Genomic DNA, 23,316 nt, shown 5'->3' on the forward strand with positions numbered 1-23,316 from the left:
TTTGTTTTGCTAAGGGGGCTTTTTGTGCTCTAATTTTTTTGTGTATCTGTATAAATCTTCCACAAGAAATTTTTGCTAGACCCATCATGTACACTTGAAAAGTCAAAGTATTTCACTGTTATCAATAAATATAATACTGCTCAAATATTTGCTATGCTAGTTTTGCTGGTTATCTGTAGCAGTAGAAATAAATGACAGGAGACTTAGTTGAGCAGTCTTGTGTGAAATTCTTATGTAGCTCATAAGCTTCAGGTCTAGAAAAAAATGGTTTATCTAAAACCCTGTGGCTTAGGTACTCATAAACTTCATATTGTCCCAAGAGCTTGTGTGGGGACTCAACCTTCATCTGTATGTGTAAGGAGTTGTACAGAGACAATCCAAGAGAAGGAGTGGGTAGGGGAATAGAGAGTGGGAAAAGCCTATGAACAGGACATGCTGCACACCAACCTTGTTACTTGTTTTGAAGGAGGCAGCGTTGTTTTAACCCTGTGGGATTTCTCAGTGACAGTGCATCTGCAATAGGTTATTGTTATACCAGTGGCTGAGGAGTGCAGTCTGGCCAGGGCCAGTGGTCCAAGGGTATTTTCAAGTAAAAAGGAAATTTCTGGTCATAGAAAGGGGGTCTTCAGGAAAGAGAGTAAGATCAAATGGAGGCTGCTTAGTATTGGCTCAGGACTGGCCATTTTAGGGCTGTGATGGTTCATTTGTAACTATCCTTTAAACTTACAAAATGCAAAATTAATTGCACATTTGTTTCTGTTTTAATTTCTGTCCAACATCTTGTGCAAAGAAGACAACCAAATGGCAATTTGGATACTCCCAATTGCGTAAGCACACATTGCTTTCCTATTATATGCCAGTGGCCCATGCAACATGTGCAATATGTTTCAAGTTTTGCTCTCCACGCTTCAGTGTAATCTGTCATACAAGGCTTTTAAACTTATTCAGTTGGACTCTTCAAAATAAACTCTCTGTTCTTTTAAAATAAACATAAAACAGGCTTCAGATAATGTTGCTTTCTTTTAGGAAAATAAACCCTTTAAACAATGTCATTCAGACCTTGCTGACAGCTGGTATAAAGAACTGGTGTGAACTGCATTCAAATAAAATGATACTAGTGTGCATCATCAGGAAATTCCAACCCAAACCATTCTGTGATTCAGTGATTTATAAAACTAGGATGGAAAAGATGAAAGGAAGCAAGTGCTTAAGATTAGCACTTGGGTCATGGGTTGTAGCTGATCCATGCCTGGATATGTTCTGGTCTGGGCTCACCTCCTTCCTCTACTTCTGCCCACTGTGGTGTAAAAGTGGCACATGCAGTTTTTGGACTTGGGGAGCTACAAAGTGCCTGGGTCTGGAAAAGCACAAATCAGACCAGCTACTGCAAGAATATCAAGTAGTACCTCTCTGAGATGTAGCTCATTATTTGTGCTAAATTACTGAATGAAGCTGTCTGTGCAGTCAGGGAACTGCTTTGTTGTTCCCTGCCTAAAATGATTGGAGCTTCACCAGTTTTCACCCACGTTTGTTGATGGAACTGAGGTGTTGCACGCACAGTGGCAACCTGCCCGGAATGCATAGTGTATATATTTTTCAACTTTTTTGTTTGGTTCTCTTTTGCATTCCTCTCACTTGCATCAGAACAAATATGCAGTAAAACAGGTGTGAAAAATGGTATGGGGTTTTTTTGTCAGTGGAGAAATACCATTAATCTGTTTCTGTGCACTAGGGGGAATAGACTCTGTCCAACTATTTCCTGAATTGGTTCAATGTTTTTCTTCCTGGCTACATCATACCAGATACAATGTTCTCTAAGCGACTTAGTCACTAAGTGAAAATAAACCAGTTTTATAATCTGATCAATCCCCACCGGGGTAATTTTTTTAATGTCAGTCTCCCAGTTTAACTTGCTGGTCGGTAAATATCATCCTAGCTGGGTGTTTATCAGTTATCTAGTTTCTTGAAACTGCATCTTTCTTCCTCTAAAACATATTTTCCTCTTCATTTCTTTGTTTTTCTCCCATCACTCCAAAGAATTTTTTCTTCTTGCTTAGTGAAACAAAGAATGAAAAAGGATGGTTCAATGATGCTTTTTTTTGTTCTTAGTAACCTTGGAGTTGCAGTCAGACTTTTAAAAACAATGCAAATGGTGGTAAAAAACACCTGTCGGTGGTAGATGCCTGGGTAGGGGAAGGTTATGTGAAGAAGATTTGCAGGTGAATGAATCTTGGTGACATTGTTTCTGTGCCTCTGCAGAGCACTGTTAATTTGTGTAGGTAATTTGTGCCTGCCCAAATAAGTCAGGTTACAGGCTTGAGAGGCCTAAGTTTGTATTACCTTGGAATTTTTTCTTGTTGAATGAACAAGGAAAATAGTGCTGGATACTGAAAGCCTTAACAAGTTTTTTACTAGTAGCAACCATGTCTGGTTGCACTGAAGAGGTGAAGACAAAATCTTGGTGGAAGCATGTAGTTAGAAAACACCAGCGTGCTTCTCTAGTCAGCTAATTCTGATGCTTTCCTAGTTTGCTTATTAACTAATTGTTCAGATTGAAGTACATTGAATCATTATTCGACTCAAATAATCTAGGGAAATAAATAGAGATGACATTGGTTGCCTCTTGAATATAAACTAAAATAAATTTTTGAGAAGAAACAGAGAGTTGTTTTTGGGTCTACTTTTGTGGTACATACTGGGAAAAAGTATGTTGATTGGTTGTTGTGTTAGGCCTCATTAGCATAATGAAAAAAATTGATGCTGTGTCTAAAACTGAAAATTCAAGTACTAAAATTATTGTCACGAGTTGTGCATACATAGAAGATACTTTGCACACTAGTGCTGTTCCTGTCAGAGCCCACACACATATTTTTTCAGCACATTTACAGTATAAAGGAGCTGAATCAAACTGACCATTTAGTTTGTGTTTTCATATGCTTTATGGATCAAATTTTGCATAAATATATTGGTGCACATATTTTACAACCTCAGGTACCTGTTTGCACGTGTTGTATGCCTGCAACTTTAGATGTAAATACTTGAATCTTACAATCAAATAGATTAACTTTGACTTGGCAGCCCCTAAGAAATTAATGCTAGTGCTTATCTGTACATCTGAGTTAAAATTATTCCTAATAATGTCTCTTGGAAATATAGATTGTTATTATTCCATTTTATACATGACACAACTGAGGTGGTAATTCTGCTGAAGGTTGTGCAGTGACTCAGCACTGTACAGCCATGGAATTGGCTTCCAACCCAGTGCTTAGAATGGCTTTGAGTCCTGTTTCTGGTATGAATGCAGCCTTCCCTTCCTTAGCTTGATCTCAACAATGAATAATAGATGCTGCTGATGATTGCTAATAAAGTTTTGATTGCATATTATCGAGCTGTAATGATATGGTCGTGCTAAAGTGGCTTGCTGTGTAATTACCATTGTTCCCAATGGCATCACCATGTTGTTATTGCTGCACCAAAGCAAAACAAACGGCGTTCCTTGATGTTCACTGCAGATCTTAGCACTGCATGCTCAGTGCTAGGTGGGCCTGCTTTCAGGTGCCCCATGTTATCAAAAAAGAAATGCTAAATGAAGAAACAGACTTCCCCACCTCCTTAAATATGGTTGGATGTCCCAGCTGAACTTCCTGGGACTCCTAACTCCAAATGCAGCCTGAGGAGGGAGCAAAGTCACAGTGTTGTGTGAGGAGGTTGTAAGTCCAGGTCAGTGGCTGGGCAGGTAGAGGTGAGAGCAGTTGGGAGAGCCTCACTGACAGCATGATGCTTGCCAAACCTCAAGGAGTCAGGAATAGCCTTTGGTGTCACAGCTGTTTCTGTCTGCACCCACAAAAAGTCAGGTATTCAAGGGCAAGACTCATTTGAGCAAATCGGTGCACAGTGACTGCATGATGCTTTAGGCATTCCCACAAAGTGCATGCCTACACTAAGGTTAAAATCCAGACTACAAAGAGCAGGAGATTCTTCTAAGGTGATGCAGTGAACAACATACTGCTCAGGAAAGTAAAATTTCCAGACCCTGCGTGGATCACAGAATGTGTGAAAATGAATATGGACATTTGTTTCCAAACTGTGGACTTGTAGGTGAAACTCATTTTACCTATTTCCTGAAATTAATTTAAAAAGCAAACAAAAAACTCAATATACAGTGTAGTGCCTCAGTGAAATTTTTGGTCTGAAGTGCTGCTTAATAAATGAGCAACTGTATTCTGCAGCAACTTGAACTTCCAGATGGCCTTATATTGTAGTTCTGCTTTGAAAAGTGACTTCGCAGAAATGGCCTCAAGGGATGGAGTTATTGAGTCTGTGATTTTCATATCAAATTTGCTCTGTTTCCAAGTTAGAAAAAAAAAAAGCTTTCTAATTATTAGCCCAGTGAACTCAGCTTGGGATCTAATGTGTAGCTGTACTTTCTTTGGCTTATGCATCATCGAGTAATATGGGTTCTGCAATCAAAATAAACTGTCCTTAACTATACCTGTGCAGTTCTCTTGTGCTCCTGTTATATCCTTATTTATACCTGTTCTGCTGTACAAAGGTTTTGGACAGTAGCATTGAAAAGGCAGTCCTACAATTAGAATTTTATTTCTCTTACTGAAAAACAGATCTTTATGCTCTCTTTGATAATATTTACATATTCACCTAATAGTATTACAAAGACTTTAATTGTCTTTGCTCAATTTCTGTCTTGCTAATACTCTACAGTCCATCATTATGAGTTGAATTATGCAGGAAAGACTCTTCTAAATGTATTTTGGATGTTTAAAATGAGCTGTAAAACTATAGTTAGAAGGTGAATGTAGTGGGTTTCAGCATGTCGTCAGTGTTTTATTATGGGTGTCAAGCAGGAAAAATACGTAAAAGATAAAGGAAATTAAATGAACGTGTCTTGACAAGCCTTGGAATGTGCAAGGTGTTGAATAGATGATTATTGATGTTTCTAATGGGCAGTGATATTGATTCAGGAACCCAAAGGGGGCCGATGTTGCTTCTGTATGACCTACCATTGACTGTTCTAAGACCAAGACCCATCACAGTGGGTTGGCAGTAAGCTTGCTCTTACCTTGATGTTGCACTCAATAGAGAAATGAAATTTGGTCGTGGATACTTGGGACCCTTTTCTGAGTTGTGACCTGTAGACTCCTCTGAAGGAGATGTCTTCCAAAAGGCTCCAGAGCACGGGACGTAGTTTAAGCGGGTACTTTTATGTCTGTGTTGCCATAACAGCAATTAAAATATATTTTTATGTCTTAGTATATATGAAGGTCTGAACTGAAACAATAAATCTTACAAGCAAGTAAAAGCAGAGAAGACTATCCAAATTTCTTTACTGAATATCTGTTGCTTATAGATGAGAGTGCTGTCATAACTGCTCTTCCAAATCTTCAATAACTTGGAGTAGTGATGATGATTTGGGGTGTTTACATGTTTCTACACTTTTTTCATGAATACACAAAGAATGCATGACATGTGGATTAAGATCCAGCTAGAAAGCTGTGATTTACGCAGTTAGGAAAAGGCTCTTGCTTGCAGTACACTTGTGTTTATTGAAGCTGATTGCAGCACTGCTGCTGACCATGTTAAATATATCTTGGAGCATGGGATTTTGCTGCTTTACAGGAGGAATTTTTTTTTCTTCTTAATCTTCCTCCTGGAAAATGAGTTAAATCATTGCAGTATATAACTCATAATGAGTGAGTCAATTTACTAAGAAAGAATAACCATTTATTTTAAATGGCCTAAGAATCCTGTCTTATTGCTTGAGTGACTTGGACCCAAGTGACAGAACTTCTGATTGTCTTAACTGGAACTGCAGACTGTGTGGCAATTGTACCACAGGTTCTTGTTTTGAGTAGACTCCTTTTAGCTGGAAGTGACAGTAATAAAGTGAATCTCTTCTACCCAAAACCCATCCAGATTGGGTAGGAAGTTCAGGAAAGTTGCCTCACTGATGTTTCCTCAGATTTGTCATGGCATCTTATTGCATAAACCTCCTTAACAGAAATGATCACATTTCTTGGTAGCCTCAGCAGGCAGGTTTAAGGTGAGGAATAGGAAACAACATCTTTCTATGCATTAGTCATCTGTGGGATTTGTAATTTTGCATCTGCGTTGCTTTTGCCCTCCCTCCTTGCATAAAAGAGGGAAGTTTTGCCCATGATCCACTTTGTGAGCAAACTGAGAATTGCAATCTTGGAGCTTTTTTTTGGCATGATTCCTCTGTAGTAAATTCATATGAAAACAGTTGAGCCATCAGTTTTTGGCTAATCAGAAGTTCTTTGCTGCATTGTCATCCATTAAGTCCCACTGTCAGCAGGTTAGCACAGCAGGGAGGTGCAGAGCCCATAACCCAGGGGCAGATGGAATGGCACCATATATATATATTAAGCAGTGTTTCCTTTGCCACTCTGCAAAATGAAATAAATAAGAAACTACAATCAAAGCAGCTAGTTTCATTGCTCATCACATTTTTGTGATGATTAATGAGGTATAAAAACCTGAATAGGATATATTTTTAAAATCTGAAAACGGTGAAGTCATGGCTTTGGTGACCTTATGATAAGGTACATAGGACATTCCACTCAGCTGCTGGTTCTACCTTCAGCCTACTGTGTGACCTTGTTTGAAGAACCTACTGTTACTGTGCTTTCCTCTGCTTGGTCCTTGCCCTGTTTGTTTCTTTGGAATATAAGTAATTTGGGGAACTGATTGTGGGGCCCCCATCAGTGCTGGGGCTGTAATACTGCGTTAATACAAATAATACAAAGGAGCTATAATGTTTATGGATGTTTCATGCTTGTGTCCTTCAAGTTTTTGGCTTGACCCTGAGAAGGACAGGGTCCATCAGAGAGCACTAACATACTCACCTGAGAACACTTTTACCCACAGTTTCACTACAAGGAAGCTGATGGCGCAGTGCTTTTTCTCAGCTGATGTTTTGAAAATGCTGGTTTGCAAACCCCTGTTACATCTCCTAGAATTGAGCACCTTGTGCACTGATGTGGGATGTGGCACGTGAGCAGCTTCACTCGCCTCTGTAGTACGTGCAGTCTGCTCCAGAGCATCCTCTGCAAACTGATTACAGATTAATTTGGGTGTTGGAGCCGAATGAATGAACAGCTGCATAGTTAATTATGCAGAATGGTATAGAAAAATGTAGTGTTAATGTTTTATACCCTCATTATCCCTGCAGTATGGAATATATTTTTCAGCATGAAAATTACAAAGGCAGTATTTCCCACATAACTAACTTACTGAGATCTTTGTATTGTTAGGCAGTTTTCTCTGCTTTAATTTGGTAAGGGTTGGGACAGTTAAAAACTCCATACAGATCAGTTTTTAAAATGTAAATATAATCTTATGTGCTGAAGAATTTGGGGATGTAGGTAGTTGACAAAAATTAAATCCATTTTATGGTAAAATTTAAATGTCTTGATTTTTTGGGGGGGGCATTTTGAAGTACAAAAGGTTAGTTGAGGGCTCTCCCTGCAGCCTCTCATGGAACAGAGGACTGATAATTTGTCAGTTAGTCAATTGTTGAATCTCTGTTCCAGCTAATTTTTTATTTTATTTTTGTTTGTTTGTTTTTGTTTGGTTGGTTTGGGGTTTTTATATCTAATATTTATATTTAATTTGGGTTTGTCCTTTCCTACTTCTGCTTCCCTATTTCCCTTTTCCAAATTTCCCTCCTATTTCATATAGAACAGGGACAGCAACTTACTTTGTTTCAACAAATACCCATTCTTGAGCTAACCTTCAAAAAAGATATTTCACTTTCTCACTAATTTTCTCTCTTAGTGGCCTTTTCCTGCTGGCTATTACCCTGCCTCTTTCATAGGATTAGGTTTCTGTCTCTTCCAGGCCTGACTGTCCCAGTCTAGACTGGAGAAGCTGCATTTTGGATGAGGTATGAAGTACCTACCAAAAGTTTTTGTACTTTGGCCTAACATACCAGCTCCAAACCTGATTTTTGAAGCTGTTCCAGAGCTTTGACAAACTGTAGATATTTCAATGGACCTGTGAATATATTTGTTCCTAACTTTCTATCTTAGGATCTGAAACTGTCATTTCAATCAGGGATGGGGCAATACTTATCGCCTGTTTGTTGAAAAGCACTTGTCTGAGTTAACTTTTTTCTTCAAATCTGGTATGTGCTTTCTTTACCAAATGGATGTAGTTTTTCTTGAAGAGGGCAATTGCAGTTCAAATTACACCCCTCAATAAAGAGACGTCACAGTATCAGTGAAATACAGCCACCCCTGGGCAAAAGCCAAGGAAACAAGTAACGCAGATATGTGGTAAAATATGCTTTCTTAAGTCAAAAAAACTTAACAATTTAGCTCAAAAGCATTTACATCATTCAACCTTTTGATAGCCAGTCTTTCAAGCTTTCCTTTGTGGCAGGAAGAGGATGTATGGCCCTGCTCTGTGTATGATTTAGAATGTATTGCTCATCCTTCCTCAGCATCATTGGCTGTTCCGAAGACTTCAGTATAAAATATTAATTCATGGGAGAGAATTATTTTAAATTTTACTCTCCTCCAAGAATTTGGATACTTAGCATTGTTTTATCTTAATTCTTACCATATGTTGACCAGCTCTTAATTTTGGAATATCATTTTGGGCTAGAATTTAAAAGTCAAGTTGTGCTATTCTCAAGTACACTGACCAGAGTTTGAGATTTCTCTCCCTTTACCCTAACCCTGGCAGTGTCTATGCTAAATGCTGGTCTCTTAGGTTTCAGTGGGTTTTAATTTGCTTTTTCTTCAGCATGTAAAATTAGAAAAATACTAATATTTTACTTTTTAACCTCATTTAAAAATAATTGGAAGCAAAATGTACATGTTGATGGAGTTTTGTATGTATGATGATTTCAGATGCATAATATTTAAAGTCTTGGTGCTATTTTGGTGTGGTTTTCAGAGTGCTCAGTGCTAATGGGAAGGATGCACCAGTAAAAGATTATTTCTCTGCGCTGTGAGAGTGCAGCTCTTTCTGGCAACGTGCAGAAGTCTAGAGTGAACACTCTCATGCTTTGGCTTTCTATGTAGCCTTGGGTGAATATACAAGTCTGTTGGTGTTCCAGAGTGGAAAGCATCCAAGAAACACATTTAAATAAAATTAAAGAAGGAAAGAAAGTTAATTATTTAAAGATCAGAAAAGTATGTTACAAATATGCTTAATAAACCACCATGAACCTATCATAGCATTGCCTTAACAGGTCACAGTTAGAGGAGACCTTGATTCCTTGCTTAAATATACTTCAGGGGTTATGTCAACTGGCATTTCCCATCTTGCAGCTTGTGCTTGCCTTCTATTGCCTTTTCCCTGTGTATCCTGATCCTGTCCTGTTTATAACTTTCCTTTTTGTGCTGGGAGACTGAAGTCAGATTCCCCATTAGCCTCATTTCCTAGACCGACCTAAGCCAGCTGCCGCAGCCATTCCTTGTACATTGTGTGCTCCAGTTCCCTCAACATCTTAGTGACTGTCCACCAGACTCACTCCAGAGTCCTGAACTCTCTCCTCTGTGAAGTGACACAATTTTTTAAAATTCCATTTGTAGAATTGGTATTATCTGTTTTATGGAGGTCCCTCTCTGCTGCTCTCCCAATATGAAATAATCTCTTCTATTGTGAATGATTTGGAATAGTTACCTTATTTATATGAATGTAAAAATAAGTGTGAAAATTCCTAAATGCTGAAATCATTAACAGGGGAAATTCAGTTCTTTAAAACTTGTTTAGACACCCAAGTCACTTCATTACCTGTAGAAAAAGATAACATTGGTCTCATTTGCGCTGAACCGCTCAGCGTAAGAACAGTGTGGATACCAGCATTAACTTTTTGTCCTCACTTTTGTTATGCAGTATGAATTCTTGATAGGTTTTGATTTAGTTGCTGGTACATTATTTATGACATCTCTTGGCTGCAGCTGCTGTAATCCACAAACCAAAGCCAAGCCTATTATTTCTAGTCACAGAATTGTATTTTGTTGTAGAGCAATTCTCAGGTAATTAGGCAGGATGTGCTGTAATTGGTTGTAACATGGGCTCTTCTAAATAAAGCTTTAGACAGACTGAATGGCAGATTAAAGTTTTTTTTTTTCTTTTGAAGATTTTTCTACCACAGGTAAACATTATTGTGACCACAAACATTAGGAAGATTAACTTTGCCAGGAAAGGAAAGAGAATTTTTGTTTTAATGACGCTTCACTTAGAAGAGAGTTATTTCAAGTAAGAATATTGAAATGTGCAAAGCAGAGTTTTGTGAGGGCAAGAATTCATATACTAATCCTGGGATGTGGGTAAAGCTAAAGTCTCATTCAAAGAGTGGACTTCAAACAGCAGTTTGAATTTGCTGTTGGATTTGGGGTTTGGACAATTCTGAGTCGTCTTTAGCTTGACCTATACTTCTGTACATGTATGTTGTTGATTGACAGGGTTTCAAGGGTTAAATGTAGACACCTGAAATCACTGGAGTAAAAAGTGCTGATGGCTTTAAAAAGTGATTATGAGCTGAGAAGAAGTTGTATGAGACTCAGTTTGGTGGATATCATCTCTTGTCATCTTACCATCAAAGCTGGCTTCTTTTGTGGAGTATGTGATGGATACAAGTTAACTGGAAACAAGTGAAAGGAAATGGAATGAAATTCAGCATTAGCTTTGAAAAACAAAATATGCAGTACCCACCCCAGAATCTATAAGAACCTAGTGGATTTGCCTTGATTCAGTCTTTGCCATGAGAACATTCAGGATGGGATGGGAAACAAAAGGGAGTCAGGTCGCATTTGTTTCATTGCAGCTTGTTCCCTTGAACATGTTACTTTACCATAGTGTTTTGTTAGGAGAGAAATTAAAGAACAAAGAGACAAAGCTTTTTTCTGTTATGATTCTGTCCTGGTTTGAGTCTATATGTCCAGTTTGGCTGGCTAATGGGGAATGATGTTTATGACGAGGCTTTAGCCCACTCTCCTGCAGGTAGCAAAGTAAAGTAAATTACTGTGTTACACATTACAAAGCAAATGTTGGGGTGACACTGAGGCAGAGCCTAGACCACACAGGGTTTACTCCAATTTTCATTTTGGGAACTCCACAGAGTGCTGCATATTCACTGTTTGATTTTCCTATGCACCCTGTCTGTAAGATTCCCATGAGAAGTAGCAGCTGTTGTTGCTGCCGTGCTCACAGTGAGCAGGGTTTCCCCGTCAGCGAGTCACAGGGTGATTACCAGAAAAAAGTCACTCCAGAAGAAGTGAACTGTGTGGTGTCACCCTTGGGGACCAGCTAAGCTCTCTTCTTGAAAGCAAACTGTATTTTAGGGCACAAATGCATGTGCCCTACTGGGGGATTTGACAACAGGGTGGCTGAATTGGCTTAAAGTGTGCCAGCGCTTTTGGAAGCAGTGGGGCTCTAATGATTTGTATGGGTTACTAGTCAGGTCTAAAACTAACAATAGACTTCAACCACAGTTTTGTACCAGTTGTGGATTTTGTAGACTGAACATCTGTGCAGTGCACTATTATTTCTTACGTAGTAATCATCTGTTCCCATTCCTTTTTTCGTCCGCTTGATGGCCTTTGAGGAGGCTCTCATTGGATTGCTGGAGTATCTGTTCCACAGATGAAGCCCTGCAGCAGAAAAGGGGTTAAACTCAAGCTCAACAGCAGAATTTTCTCATCTTGACAGTTTGCACAGCAATTTTCTTTTTGCATCACAAAGCATTTTCATCTAGGCAGAAATTGGGTGATCTTCCTTGGGGTAGGAGGACAGCAGTGTTGACTGTGTATAGGTCAGATTATTCTGAGTAAAAACTGCAGGCTTGAAAGGCCTTGGGCTTCCTCTAAGCATCTGATGATGATGGTGTTGGTTTGGACATTAAAATGGTGAGTAGTGGTGTGTTAGAACTATGTCTGCTCATCCACTCGTTCTCATCTCCCTGACCTATTCTTTGCTCTGTCACTAGCAAGGATCTTTGTTGAGCCTCATCCTTTACTATTCATTTTGCCACTTACTGTAATGGGCAGCAGATTTCAAGGAGGCACACTGGAGGCAAAGTGGCTTGAGTAGATTCTTGGCTCCTGGTTTCTGTCTGCCTTTGACAGCAAATGGCAAGAGGCCTAGTGTTGAACCAAGTCCCTCTCCTCTGTTAAGTTAACCAGGCTTAACTGAGTCCTGCCTAGACAGCTGACTGGCAGCAAGACAACTGGCTGTAGAAAGGCAGTAGGTTCTGTCACAGTTTGCTCACAACACCTGTCTTAGCTCCACATGGAAAACAAGCAAATGGATCAGGACCACCACTGTTTAAAGATGGGAATATCAAAATGTAAGAGTAAGAGATCTGATTGCCTACAGCTGTGTGGGGCCATTGCTCAGAATTTGGTCAGTGGTAGGGTGCACATGAGGTGTGGCTTCTGGTGCTCTCATATTTTATTTTCAAATCAGCATATGACTCACCCAGAGTATTGTAAAACTCACCAAAGCTGTTAACGTGTGCTTCAAGTTGTTCATTGTCTTTGTTCACATGCTAAATAAATAAGCTAAATATTTATATAAATGATAAGTAATTCCTGGTAACACACCTAATTTTCAGAGAATGGGTGTTTCTTATCATCAGATTCTTCCCTCTGATTCCTCTGAGAGTAACCCAAAATATCTGCAATTAAATGGTGAGATGTCCACGAAAAAAATACTTGATAAACAAGCAAAGAAAATATACCATTGATCAAGGTTTGTGTTTTAGTTACTGAGCACCCAAGTCACTTGGGATCTGGTATGAATGTGAACTGTTTTGTTTATGAAATAGAAAAAGAGGTTTCACCAACAGAAATTTACAAGTTAAATGGCTTTTCTTGATTTACATGTTGTTTTTCCACATCTATACCAAAATTCTACTTAAACTGTTTTCTTTAGAAATTAGTCTGGGAGTTTTTGAACTGTTACATTCTGTTACATTCTGCTTCACTGATTCTTTTCTGTGTCATATTCTGAGAGTTTGTTATCTTTTTAAACTGAATTTTCCAGATACTTATTCTCAGTTTGAAAGCATGATGCAGTATCAATAAGGCACATGTTGAATATATTAAAGCTGGTTTATTCACAGATATTTTAAAATTAATTAACATTACAGAATCACAGAATCAATTAGGTTGGGAAATACCTCTGAAGTCATCAAGTCCAACCTGTGATTGAACACCACCTTGTCAACCAGATCATGGCACCAAGTGCCACACAGAGTCTTTCCTTAAACACTTCCAGGGACAGTGATTCCACCACCTTCCTGGGCAGTCCATTCCAATGTTTAATCACCCATTCAGTAAAGAAATTCCTCCCAATGTCCAACCTAAACCTACCCTGGTGCAGCCAAAGACTATGTCCCTCTGTGCTATCGCTGGTTGCCTGGGAGAAGACGCTGATCCCCACCTGGCTACAACCTCCTCTCAGGGAGTTGTAGAGAGTGATGAGGTCTCCCCTGAGCCTCCTTTTCCCCAGGCTGAACACCCCCAGCTCCCTCAGCTGCTCCTCATAGGACTTGTGTTCCAGACCCTACTCCAGCTTTGTTGCCCTTCCCTGGACTCACTCCAACACCTCAGTGACCTTCCTATAAATTGAGGGGTCCAGAGATGGACACAACACTCAAGGTGTGGCTGCACCAGCCCTGAGTACAGAGGGACAATCACTGCCCTGGTCCTGCTGGCCACACTATTTCTCAAACAAGCCAGGATGCCATTGACCTTCTTGGCCACCTGGGCACACTGATAGCTCATGTTCAGCTGCTGTTGACCAGTACCCCCAGGTCCTTTTCTTCTGGGCCACTTATCAGCCACTCTGCCCCCAGCCTGTAGTGCTGCCTGGGGTAGGTGTGGCCAAAGTGTGGGACCCAGCACTTCAGCATTAGTAACTGCCTGGAGTTTAGCAGTGATAACTATCAACCTTTTTCTAGTCAATATTTTAACCATTTATGTGGCAGTAAATACAAATTAATGCTGATTAGACTTGTGGGTGACAAAAAAAGAATTGACAGAGTTATGAGAACTGTAGTGACAGAAGAGCTCTCTTTTGACCCACTAAAGCAAAATTCAGCTTAATGGAGTGCTATTTACCTGAGAAGAAGAAATGTGGGATATGATGTACAAAGTGTGTTGGCATATGGTCAAAGATTGTGATGGTGAAAAGGTTGTAGGAGTCAGAGAAGTGCCTTTCATGGCTGTGTCTTGGGTAATTATGAACTCCACGTAAACCGCACTCATGATTAGGGAGAAGAGTTTTCTGTGTGTGGTGCTGTGAGAGTGATGCTGAAATACATCAGGGCCTCTTGTCCATACATTCAGATGCATGTAGGAAAGGGGGGAAAGTCATGGGAGCATTTGAAAGCTGAAGGAAATGGCCTGCTGTCAGAGGTGCACAGCATTCAGACTTTCAGCTTATCAAAGGGAAGTTAAGGGCTCTTTAATCTAATGTTTCAGTTTATAAGAGGGCTTGGTGTTTGCTCTGCTCAACCATGTGTGACCCTTACTGTAGCCAGTAGGCTGCAAGGAAGTGACAGACGTGTCTATTCCTTTGTTTTCTCTTTCTGATATCTCCCATCTTATCTGGTTTGACCAAAAATACCTTTCTGACTCCTTGCTTCTTAGCCATATTTCTCTGGAAACTATTTTCTAGTGAGCTTCTTAAAAAAGAAAGGGAGGTAGTAACTGTTCTGTTGGATGGGCATGTTTGTTCTCTGTTTTTTCAGGGGTTGGATGGAGTGAGGGATGGTCAAAGAGTAGTAAGGCAAGTAAGAAAATAACTACATGGAAGAAGTCATCCCTATTCTTGACAAAAAGCTTTATAACACTCTGACATGTCAAAAATGCTTTTAAAGCAACATTAACTTATAAATTTCATCCCACTTATAAATGAACAGTACATAAGACCAACTGTGCATTGGAAGGATTGGTAATCTCGGTCTGATTGCTCACAGCCAAGAAGTTAAAGTGGTCAGAAGCCCCAACAGAGTTCATTATGTTCCTGTAGGCAGCTGCAGCAGAAGGACCAGGAAACTGATACAAGTGCAGCTGTGAAACATGCTCTTCTCCTGGGATGTGGACAATTCAGACCAGAGCTTTGGTCATTAGCACAGTGATTAGTTTATTTTTGGAACTGTTTAGTTTTATCAATATTGAGTGTTGAAACTCTGAAACCTCATTACTCAATCCTTTTAAAGACAATGTGAAGTAAGAAGGTATCCTTACCTTTGTGCAATAGAGAGGGAGAAAGACATCCAGACCCATGCATGGCAGTGAACCAAAAACCTGATTAACCAAGGTGTTTTAGCAAAGTGCAGCATGTACAGACCATGGCTGTGTGCCTTTGGGTGCCTGTGCATTCTAGGCCTTTGGCATTTCCTTCTGAGGGCAGTGGCAAAGATATTATTCCTATTTTGTTTGCTTCTCATCCCATTCTGTCACTTCGAATGGCAATGTTTTCCCCAGTGAGCATTAACTAAAATGAAACAAGATAGTTCAGATTGAAAGATTATGAGCCAATGCTGCATGAATGAAAACACTAATGAGTGAATCTCTCACATGTCTTCTGTGTCAGTGCTGCTCACAGAAACAATCCCAAGAAAGAGACAAAACACCCAATACCTTAGATTTGTAGCATTTAACAATTTAAAATACTCAAATTACCCATATACTTGTTAGGAAAAGGGGTTGGTGCTCAGAGGAAGAATGGACTTACTAATTTATAGTGTTACTGAATCATGTAAATGAGGGTTTTGCTTAGGTTTAAATAGAGGCGTTATGCAATGATGTTAGACAGCTTGGATGTGGGGCATTTCTCTCAGCAAAGATTGTATGTTTTTGTTAGATTTTAATGGTCAATTTGAGTAGCATCCATGCTGGGTAAGCAATCTTGTCTAATTTTAGAAATGATTCAGGTTTTGTTCTGAATTGCTCTGTTACCTTTAGATGGATTGAATATTATTATAGTATAAAATAAATGGGCAGGAAGGGGAACCATAAATCAACATGAATTCTCCGTTGCAGGATATGGTTTTGAAAACCCCTACTATAAATACCTTGTACATGCAGAGGAAGCTATTTAAGAGATTATTGTTTTAGGAAATTCTTCCTTTGCATCTTCCCTTCCTTATCATTCATTTTCCCCCTTTTTTTCCCAGCAGATACGGAGTGAGAGAAAGTGAGAATAAACTCACTGAGTATTGTGAGAATCATAGTGATGTAGTGAAAAGCAATATTGGAGTTGTTCTCAGCTACTCATTCATGATTTTCTACTCTGTATTCTTTGAATTGGAATAAGGAACTATTGGGTCCTTATGAATCAGTTCTGAGCACCTTCTCCTTTAGGAGGAAGATTAGGAGGAAAATAGATTCCTCAAATAACATAACCTCCATTTATATCCTGTGGAAGTTATATTAAAAGAAGAATCTCTCCCTTGAAAGCTTTTGCAATGTGAATTTAACAGGCTAAGCTCTCTGTGATAATAATTGCACAGCTAAGAATGATGCAAATTTAATGGCTCTAATCAGATGAGCTGAAAGAAAGCAAACATTAGGTTTATGCTTTAATTTGTGATTTGCTCTACTGTTGATTCTTCCATGGAGGAAGAAAGGTGAGTTGTATGTATTGTTCTTTCGGGTTTTGTTTGTTTGTTTATTTGTTTGTTTGGTTTTTTTAATCCTAGAAAACTTTGGAAAATATTAACCACGCTAAGTACTCTTCATGAAAATTAATTGATTCAAACTTAAAATGATACATTTTACATTATTTAAATATAAAATTGTTTACTGAAAATTATAATCTAAAAAATGAGCATGACCACCACAGAATACTGAGCTGGACAGTCCTTTGTCTCTGCCAGTTGCTCATAGCAAGCTGAACTGACAGAAAAGGACAGGAGTCTGTAATGGAGTTTCACAGACTCACAGAACAATTTGGAGTGGAAGAAACTTCTCAAGATCATCTAGACCAAGGTCCCTGCTCAAAGCACTGTCAGCTATAGGTTGCCCAGGACCATGCACCGCTGGGTTTGAGTATCTCCAGGGGTGGAGACTCTAAGCCCATCTGGGCAACCTTTGCCAATGTTTGACCTTCTTCAAATTCAAAGGCCTTTTACATGGAATTTCCTGTGTTTCAATGCATACCTATTGCCTGATGTCCTGTCACTGGGCATCACAGAGAAAAGTCTGGCTCAGTTTTCTTTACACCTCTCCATCAGGTACTTATGCAGATGAATAAGGTGCCCCCTGAGTATTTTCTTCATCAGGAGGAACACTCTCATCTCTCTGTCTCTCATATGCTCCAGTCCCCTGACTATCCTTGAGGCCCTTGGCTGACCTGAATCAGTGTCTGTGTCTCTCTTGTACTGTGGAGACAAGACCTGGAGCCAGCACTCCCCACTGACCCACCAGTGCTGAGTGGGAAGGATCACCTCTCCCAGCCTGCTGGCCATGCTCTTCCTAATGCAGCCACCGACACATTGCTGGTTTGTGCTAAACATGTTGTTCACCCTTACTGAGTTTCATAAAATTCCTATCATCCTATTTTTCCAACCTGTAGAGGTCCCTCTGAATAGCAGCACAGCCATCTGATGCATCAGTCACTCCTCACAGTTTTGTATCATCTGCACACTTGCTGAGGTTACTGCCTGTGCCTTCACCGGGGTCACTAATGAATATATTCAGCAGTATTGGCCCCAGTGGAACCCTTGGGGTGCATTTGTGGTGTCTCACCTCCAGCATTTCTCACTGCTGATCACAACAGCCTACCTCACTACCCCCTTATCTGGCCCAGACTTCATCAGATGGTGTCAAAGCTCTGCTAAAGTCAAAAGAGACAAAATCTATGTCTCTCCCCTCATCCTGTGAGCTGCTTAAATGGTTTGACTAAGTATGATTTTCCCCTTCATAAATCCATGTTGACTACTCCCAAACGTTCTTGTTCCTATGTAGAAATGGGTTTCAGGATTATTTGCTTCCTCCTTCCCAGGGATGAAGGTGAGGTAGACATGCCTGCAGTTCCCCAGATCCTGCTTCTTGCCTTCCTTGAGGATAGGAGGGACTTCACTCTTACATGAACGGTCTCCCTGCCTCCTTGGGCATTTTGAAAAATGTTTGGGCACATTTTTCCCCCACAGCTGTGGGTTATGGGGAAACAACTTCTCCACTTAATCTTGGAATCTTTTGATTTTAAGGACACTACAGTTTTTGGTCTGTGAAGAGGAGTAATTTCATTCTTTTGCTTGCCCTTGTCTGGCTCAGGTGTATTCTTATGCTTCCCTTGTGTCCATGTTTGAGGTAAGTACAGCAGTATTGAACATAGTGTTAAAGGTAAGGGCACACTGCAAGGGGCTAATACAGTCCTGTAGTGGCATTTTCTGTTTTGTTCTCTATTGCCTTAAAAAATTTTCTGATTTTATGTGTTTTTTGAATTGCTGCTGAATGGTAGCTTGATGTTTTCACAGTACCCTATATCACACCACTTGGGTACCTTTATGGAATTATAGTAATTAGGGCAAAAGCCTTCATTTTGTATGTAATGTTGGAACATTCCTTTTAATTTATGTACTGTGAATGTCTTTTGCCTTTTTAACGATCAATCACTCAGCATCATGAGGTTCATCTCTATCTTACTTGATATTTGTCTTTGCCTTATTACTTTCAATGACATAGTGTTATCAGCATTCCTTTGTCACCATCTGCCCTGTTTCTATAATTACTGTAGGTTAAATGGGACTGACCAAAGTACCTTGTGGGACTCCTTTGAGGACTTTTCTCAATAGCAAAAACAAATAAAACCTAATCTTTCCTGCTTTTAGAGTAATTATTCCTCCAAATGAAAACCTGTCCTCTTATCCTCTAGCAAAATAGTTTCTTGAGCACATTTTGTGGGGGATCTTTCAGAAAGATTTTTAGAGGGGATAATTTGCTTGAATTTTTCTTTTTATATATTCATTGATTCTGTCAAAAAATGAGGGTGTTAATGAGTCATGCATTCCCTTTCCAAAGTCACGTGGACTTTCACTCAGTACCTCTTATTTTTCTGTGTGTCAAATTACAGAATTGGAATAGTTTTTGCTATTTTGTCTAGTGCCGACCTCAAACTTTACTGCCCAGAAGTGCCTCTCTAAATTGCTCTTGAAGACCTTTAAAAAATTGGAATCCATATTTGCAATGTTCATTTCCCTAATACAAACATTATTTTAAATGAGAAGACACTCTGCAATTAATGGCTTAGTGATTTCATCCTTGAGTTCCTTTAGAACATTTCGATGAATACCATCTGGTCTGGGCAGATGAGTAGTGTTGATTTGTGTAAGATTTCTTTCACTGACACTTCAATATGAGACACAGAGCAACAGAGAAGAAGAGCTCTGACGTGGGAACCTTTCAAAGCAGCTCTAGGGTGAACAGAGACGCAAAGTATTGGTTTGCTTTCTCCATTGTCTCTGGATGCTCTTTTCTCACCTTGCTCATGTGTTGGTTCCACAGATTGCTGTTGCAGGCTTCACATCTTTTGGGAGGTTGACAGAAGATTTATTATTACAGTGTAAACTTCTTCAAGTTGTGTTTCAAAGGTTTTTCTTTTGGCCTATTGCGTGATAGTGCTATACTTCTGAGGTTATTTTTCCCCCTGTTATCTTCAGCAGGTCAAAAATTCAGCTTGTTAAAGCTGTGTATCTTTTCCTTGAGTCACATTTCTTTTCAGTCCTGCCTTTTTTTTCTTTGGTCCACTGAAGACTAGTGCACTTGCACTGAAATTCAATCTTATGCCTTAAAAAAGAAATTTCCAATGTTTTACCTATAGCGCTCCTTCTTTTAGTGTTTTCTTTTTTAGCCAAGCTTCCTCCTTTTTGTGCAAGAATCCTGTTGAACCCACTCCCATTGCGGGTATTTTGGCTTCCTTACTAATGCACAGATGTTGAATGTGCGTCCGTGCTGATGGTAGTTGCAGAGTGACTCACTGACAGCCCTGCTGAGACCCGCTGAGGAGTTGCTTCCCCTTGGAGTTTCCTGGATAGCTGCTCACGAAGCAGGCTGTGAAAATTTGCTCTTGGCGCTCTGCCCCAGTATAACATTTAAACAATCTACATGGGGTCGTTGACATCTCCCATTCCTTCTGTGTTTCCTGATCCTGCAATCGTTGAGTTCATGAAGCAAATCTGACTGCTCTGATCCAGGCCAGCCTGGTGGTGATATGCTAAATACTGCATGCTGTGCTCCCAGCCCTCTGCGGGATGAACTTCCAGTCCACAGGGATTGCATGTTGCTTCCTACACTTAACTTATTTATTGGATTTAGCTTTAGGCTTCTTCTGATGGATAGTACCCTTGCTAGCTATTCTGGTTCTTTTCTGTATTCCCCCTGCCCCCTCCTCCAGTATTTAAACAATATTAATTTCTTTAATATCTAACATTTATTTATTGAAGGACATTGACTTTTTTTATCCCTTGGTATGCTTTTCTGCTTTTTCCATGCTTGTTTAAATGGGACTTTCTTTTACATGACTGCTTATAATCACGTGCAGTTTCAGATTTACCAATATCTCTCCTGTTCTTTGCTTAACAGTGTTTGCTTCCCTTCTCCGAAAGGTGCATTGTCCAAAACTGTGTGTCCTTCTGTGCCTTTCAGCATTCTTTTTTCTTAGCTTGTTTTCTCATCACGGGGCTATCAACATTATTGACTTCAAATGTCAGAAGGAAAGAAAGTAGAAAGATAAGAGGAAAAAATCTCCGTTATTATTTCTGTTAAAAAAAAAGAAAGTAATTTATGCTAAATACTATCACATATATACAATGTTTTTACTATCAATATATTTTTGGGACTTCCTTTATTTTCTTCTTTTCTTATCACTGTGAGTTTACATACTGGAGATGCCAAAAATCAGGCAGCGCTACATTTCTTTTTAGGGATGAGGGTCCAAAAGGATTCCTGCCTTTCTCCCTCACTCTAGCAGCTTCCCTGGGAAAAGTCTCACTAAAGAGCAAGGAAGCCATTATAAAATCCTTGGCCATGTGTTTTGTGTACATTTGTCATCTGGCCTTTTCCTTTTTTCTTTTTTTTTCTTTTTTTTTTTTTTCTTTTAGTTATACATATATAGTATAAAACCAAGTTGAAACTAACCAGAATGCAGAGACTGATTTTTCTGATGAATCAAAACAAAGATAGTGCACATGAATAAAACAGACTTTGCGTGTCTGCAGCAGCTTCCCACACTCCTTCCATCAGGCAGCCAACACTTTCCATTGGCTTTTCAGTTAAAGCTCTGTGCATTGGGATGGATTTGCATTGTTTAAAATAAAAGTGCTTCATAGACATTACCTCAGAAACATTATTATTCGTTAATTTTTATAGCTAGAAACAGCTTAGTCATCTGGATTGTAGTTCCTCCCACTACTGCCTATGCCTGTAGTAGATCTTGCCTGCCTGTGATTTGAGCAGTGATGTTTGGAAGTCTCTTTGCTGCCTGTGCCTCTTGCTTCTGCCTTCCCCTTTATAGGGAGACATCTGTTATGTTCTTTCACCTAAGATGAGATCTCTCTCCATCTTCTGCCACTCCTTTTTTCAGGGTGTTTTAAATACAAGGAGAAATGTTAATAACAGGAGATCAGCATTTCTAAGAGAAATGATCTAGAATTGTATTTATTAAGAAAGTAATTGTGGATCAAATTTCCTGGAAATTTCATAAGGTTTCCATGTACTGCCAAACGTGATTTCCTTTATATTTAAGATAAAGGGGTTTGTTTGTTTTTGCAGTAGTAAAACTGACTATGACCTTCCTGTACAGCAGAAGGTCCTTTCTTTGCTAAGGAGCCCATTACAAGAACAAGTCTTTGTATCAGAGCTGTCAGGAAGAGGAAAGGAGGAAGCCTTGTCCTCTTGTCCGTGCATATCTTTCATCGAGTCTATTCTATGTCTGAGGGAGAGGATAGTAGGAGGTAAAAACTCATAAAAAAAGAAAAAGGGAGGTGGGAGAAATTCCTGGGAGACTATTTCATACTTTCTTTTTCTGCAGAAAATACTAATATACAAATAAATGCTACATGTCAACTAAAACTTGTATTAATGTTTCTATCATCATTAGATTGTCGGCTTTTATACATCAACTGGACTGTGTGTGTTTAGGGGTATATCACTGCACAAAGAGCTTACTTGGGAAGGTGAAGTGCTTTGTAAGCAAGGACTAGTTGCCCTTCCTTTGGGATTCTGCATTGTTCCTCATCATCAGGACCAAACGAAGATCTGAACACCAAGAAATGCCAGTTAAAAATTGGCATTTCCTGCCAGTGTCAGTTCTTTAGGATGGGACTTCATAATGTGCCAGGTATGGGCAGAAGGTGAACTTGTCTGCCATGAGGTGGAAATCTGTTCTATTGTTCATCATGGCAAGTTCAAACCTGGAGCTGTGTGCTGAGTGTAGTAGGAAGAAGGAGGTGGCCACCAAGTAACTCATACTGCCCAAATGACAGAAATTGATGCCAATGCTGCCTCTTTGATAAGGTTCTAACTAAAATCATTATCTTTTGTTATTAGGAAACTAGTCTTTATAGAAAGAGGATTAACCCTGCTATCCTGGACACACTTCAACTGCTGCCTATGCATTTGTAGACGTTATTAAGGTGTTGATCACAGGTAATGTGTATGTGGTACTCTGTGTGTGAGTATTGCTGTTATGTAGACATTTATACCATTTAGGAGAATCCGTTGTACTCTCAGGCAGAGGAGGCAGCGAGTACTGGTGTGCTCTACACTCTAACAATGAAAAGGCATGAATAAAAACACTGGTTGGGAATTGAAGCAAGACAAATTCAAACTAGAAATCAGGCACACATTTTTAGTTAGAAATGTAACAGTATACTGAAACAAACCAATCAGAGGAAGTGATAGGTTCATCTAGTCAAGACTGGGTGGCTTTTAGAAAGACGTACGTGGGTCAGACAAATTGCTGTCCTCTCACATAGCTGTATTTGAGCAAAATGTTCTGTCCAGTTTTATGCAGCAGGTCAGGTTGGAGGCTCTAATGCTTCTTTCCAGAAGCATTCTCTTAAAACCAAGTGATTCTAAATGAAATTGCTGTGGGACAAATGTATTTAAAAGTGCAAAACAGCACTGATAAAATGTAGGGAGGCAAGTGTTGAAGGCAGGTTTGGGTTAAATTCCTAATTTAAATTTATAATTTCTAGCTCTGTATTATGATTTTTGATTTTTTTTTTCCTACTCATGAGCATGTTCTTCACATGTCTTGGCAAAAAATTGAATGTAGAAAAACTTTAGAATTTAGGATTGAACTACATTTCTT

The 23,316-nt window shown here is 39.4% G+C and overlaps 1 protein-coding gene across 1 annotated transcript in view; it reads left to right on the forward strand.

The window, feature by feature from the left end:
- Positions 1-23,316, forward strand: part of SORCS2 (sortilin related VPS10 domain containing receptor 2) — a 552,065-nt gene that overhangs the window by 181,656 nt on the left and 347,093 nt on the right. The window lies entirely within an intron of this gene.

Source organism: Manacus candei, unplaced genomic scaffold (assembly GCF_025592945.1).
Source record: "Manacus candei isolate 608988 ecotype Guabito, Panama unplaced genomic scaffold, ASM2559294v1 h1tg000048l, whole genome shotgun sequence".
Lineage (NCBI taxonomy): Eukaryota > Metazoa > Chordata > Aves > Passeriformes > Pipridae > Manacus > Manacus candei.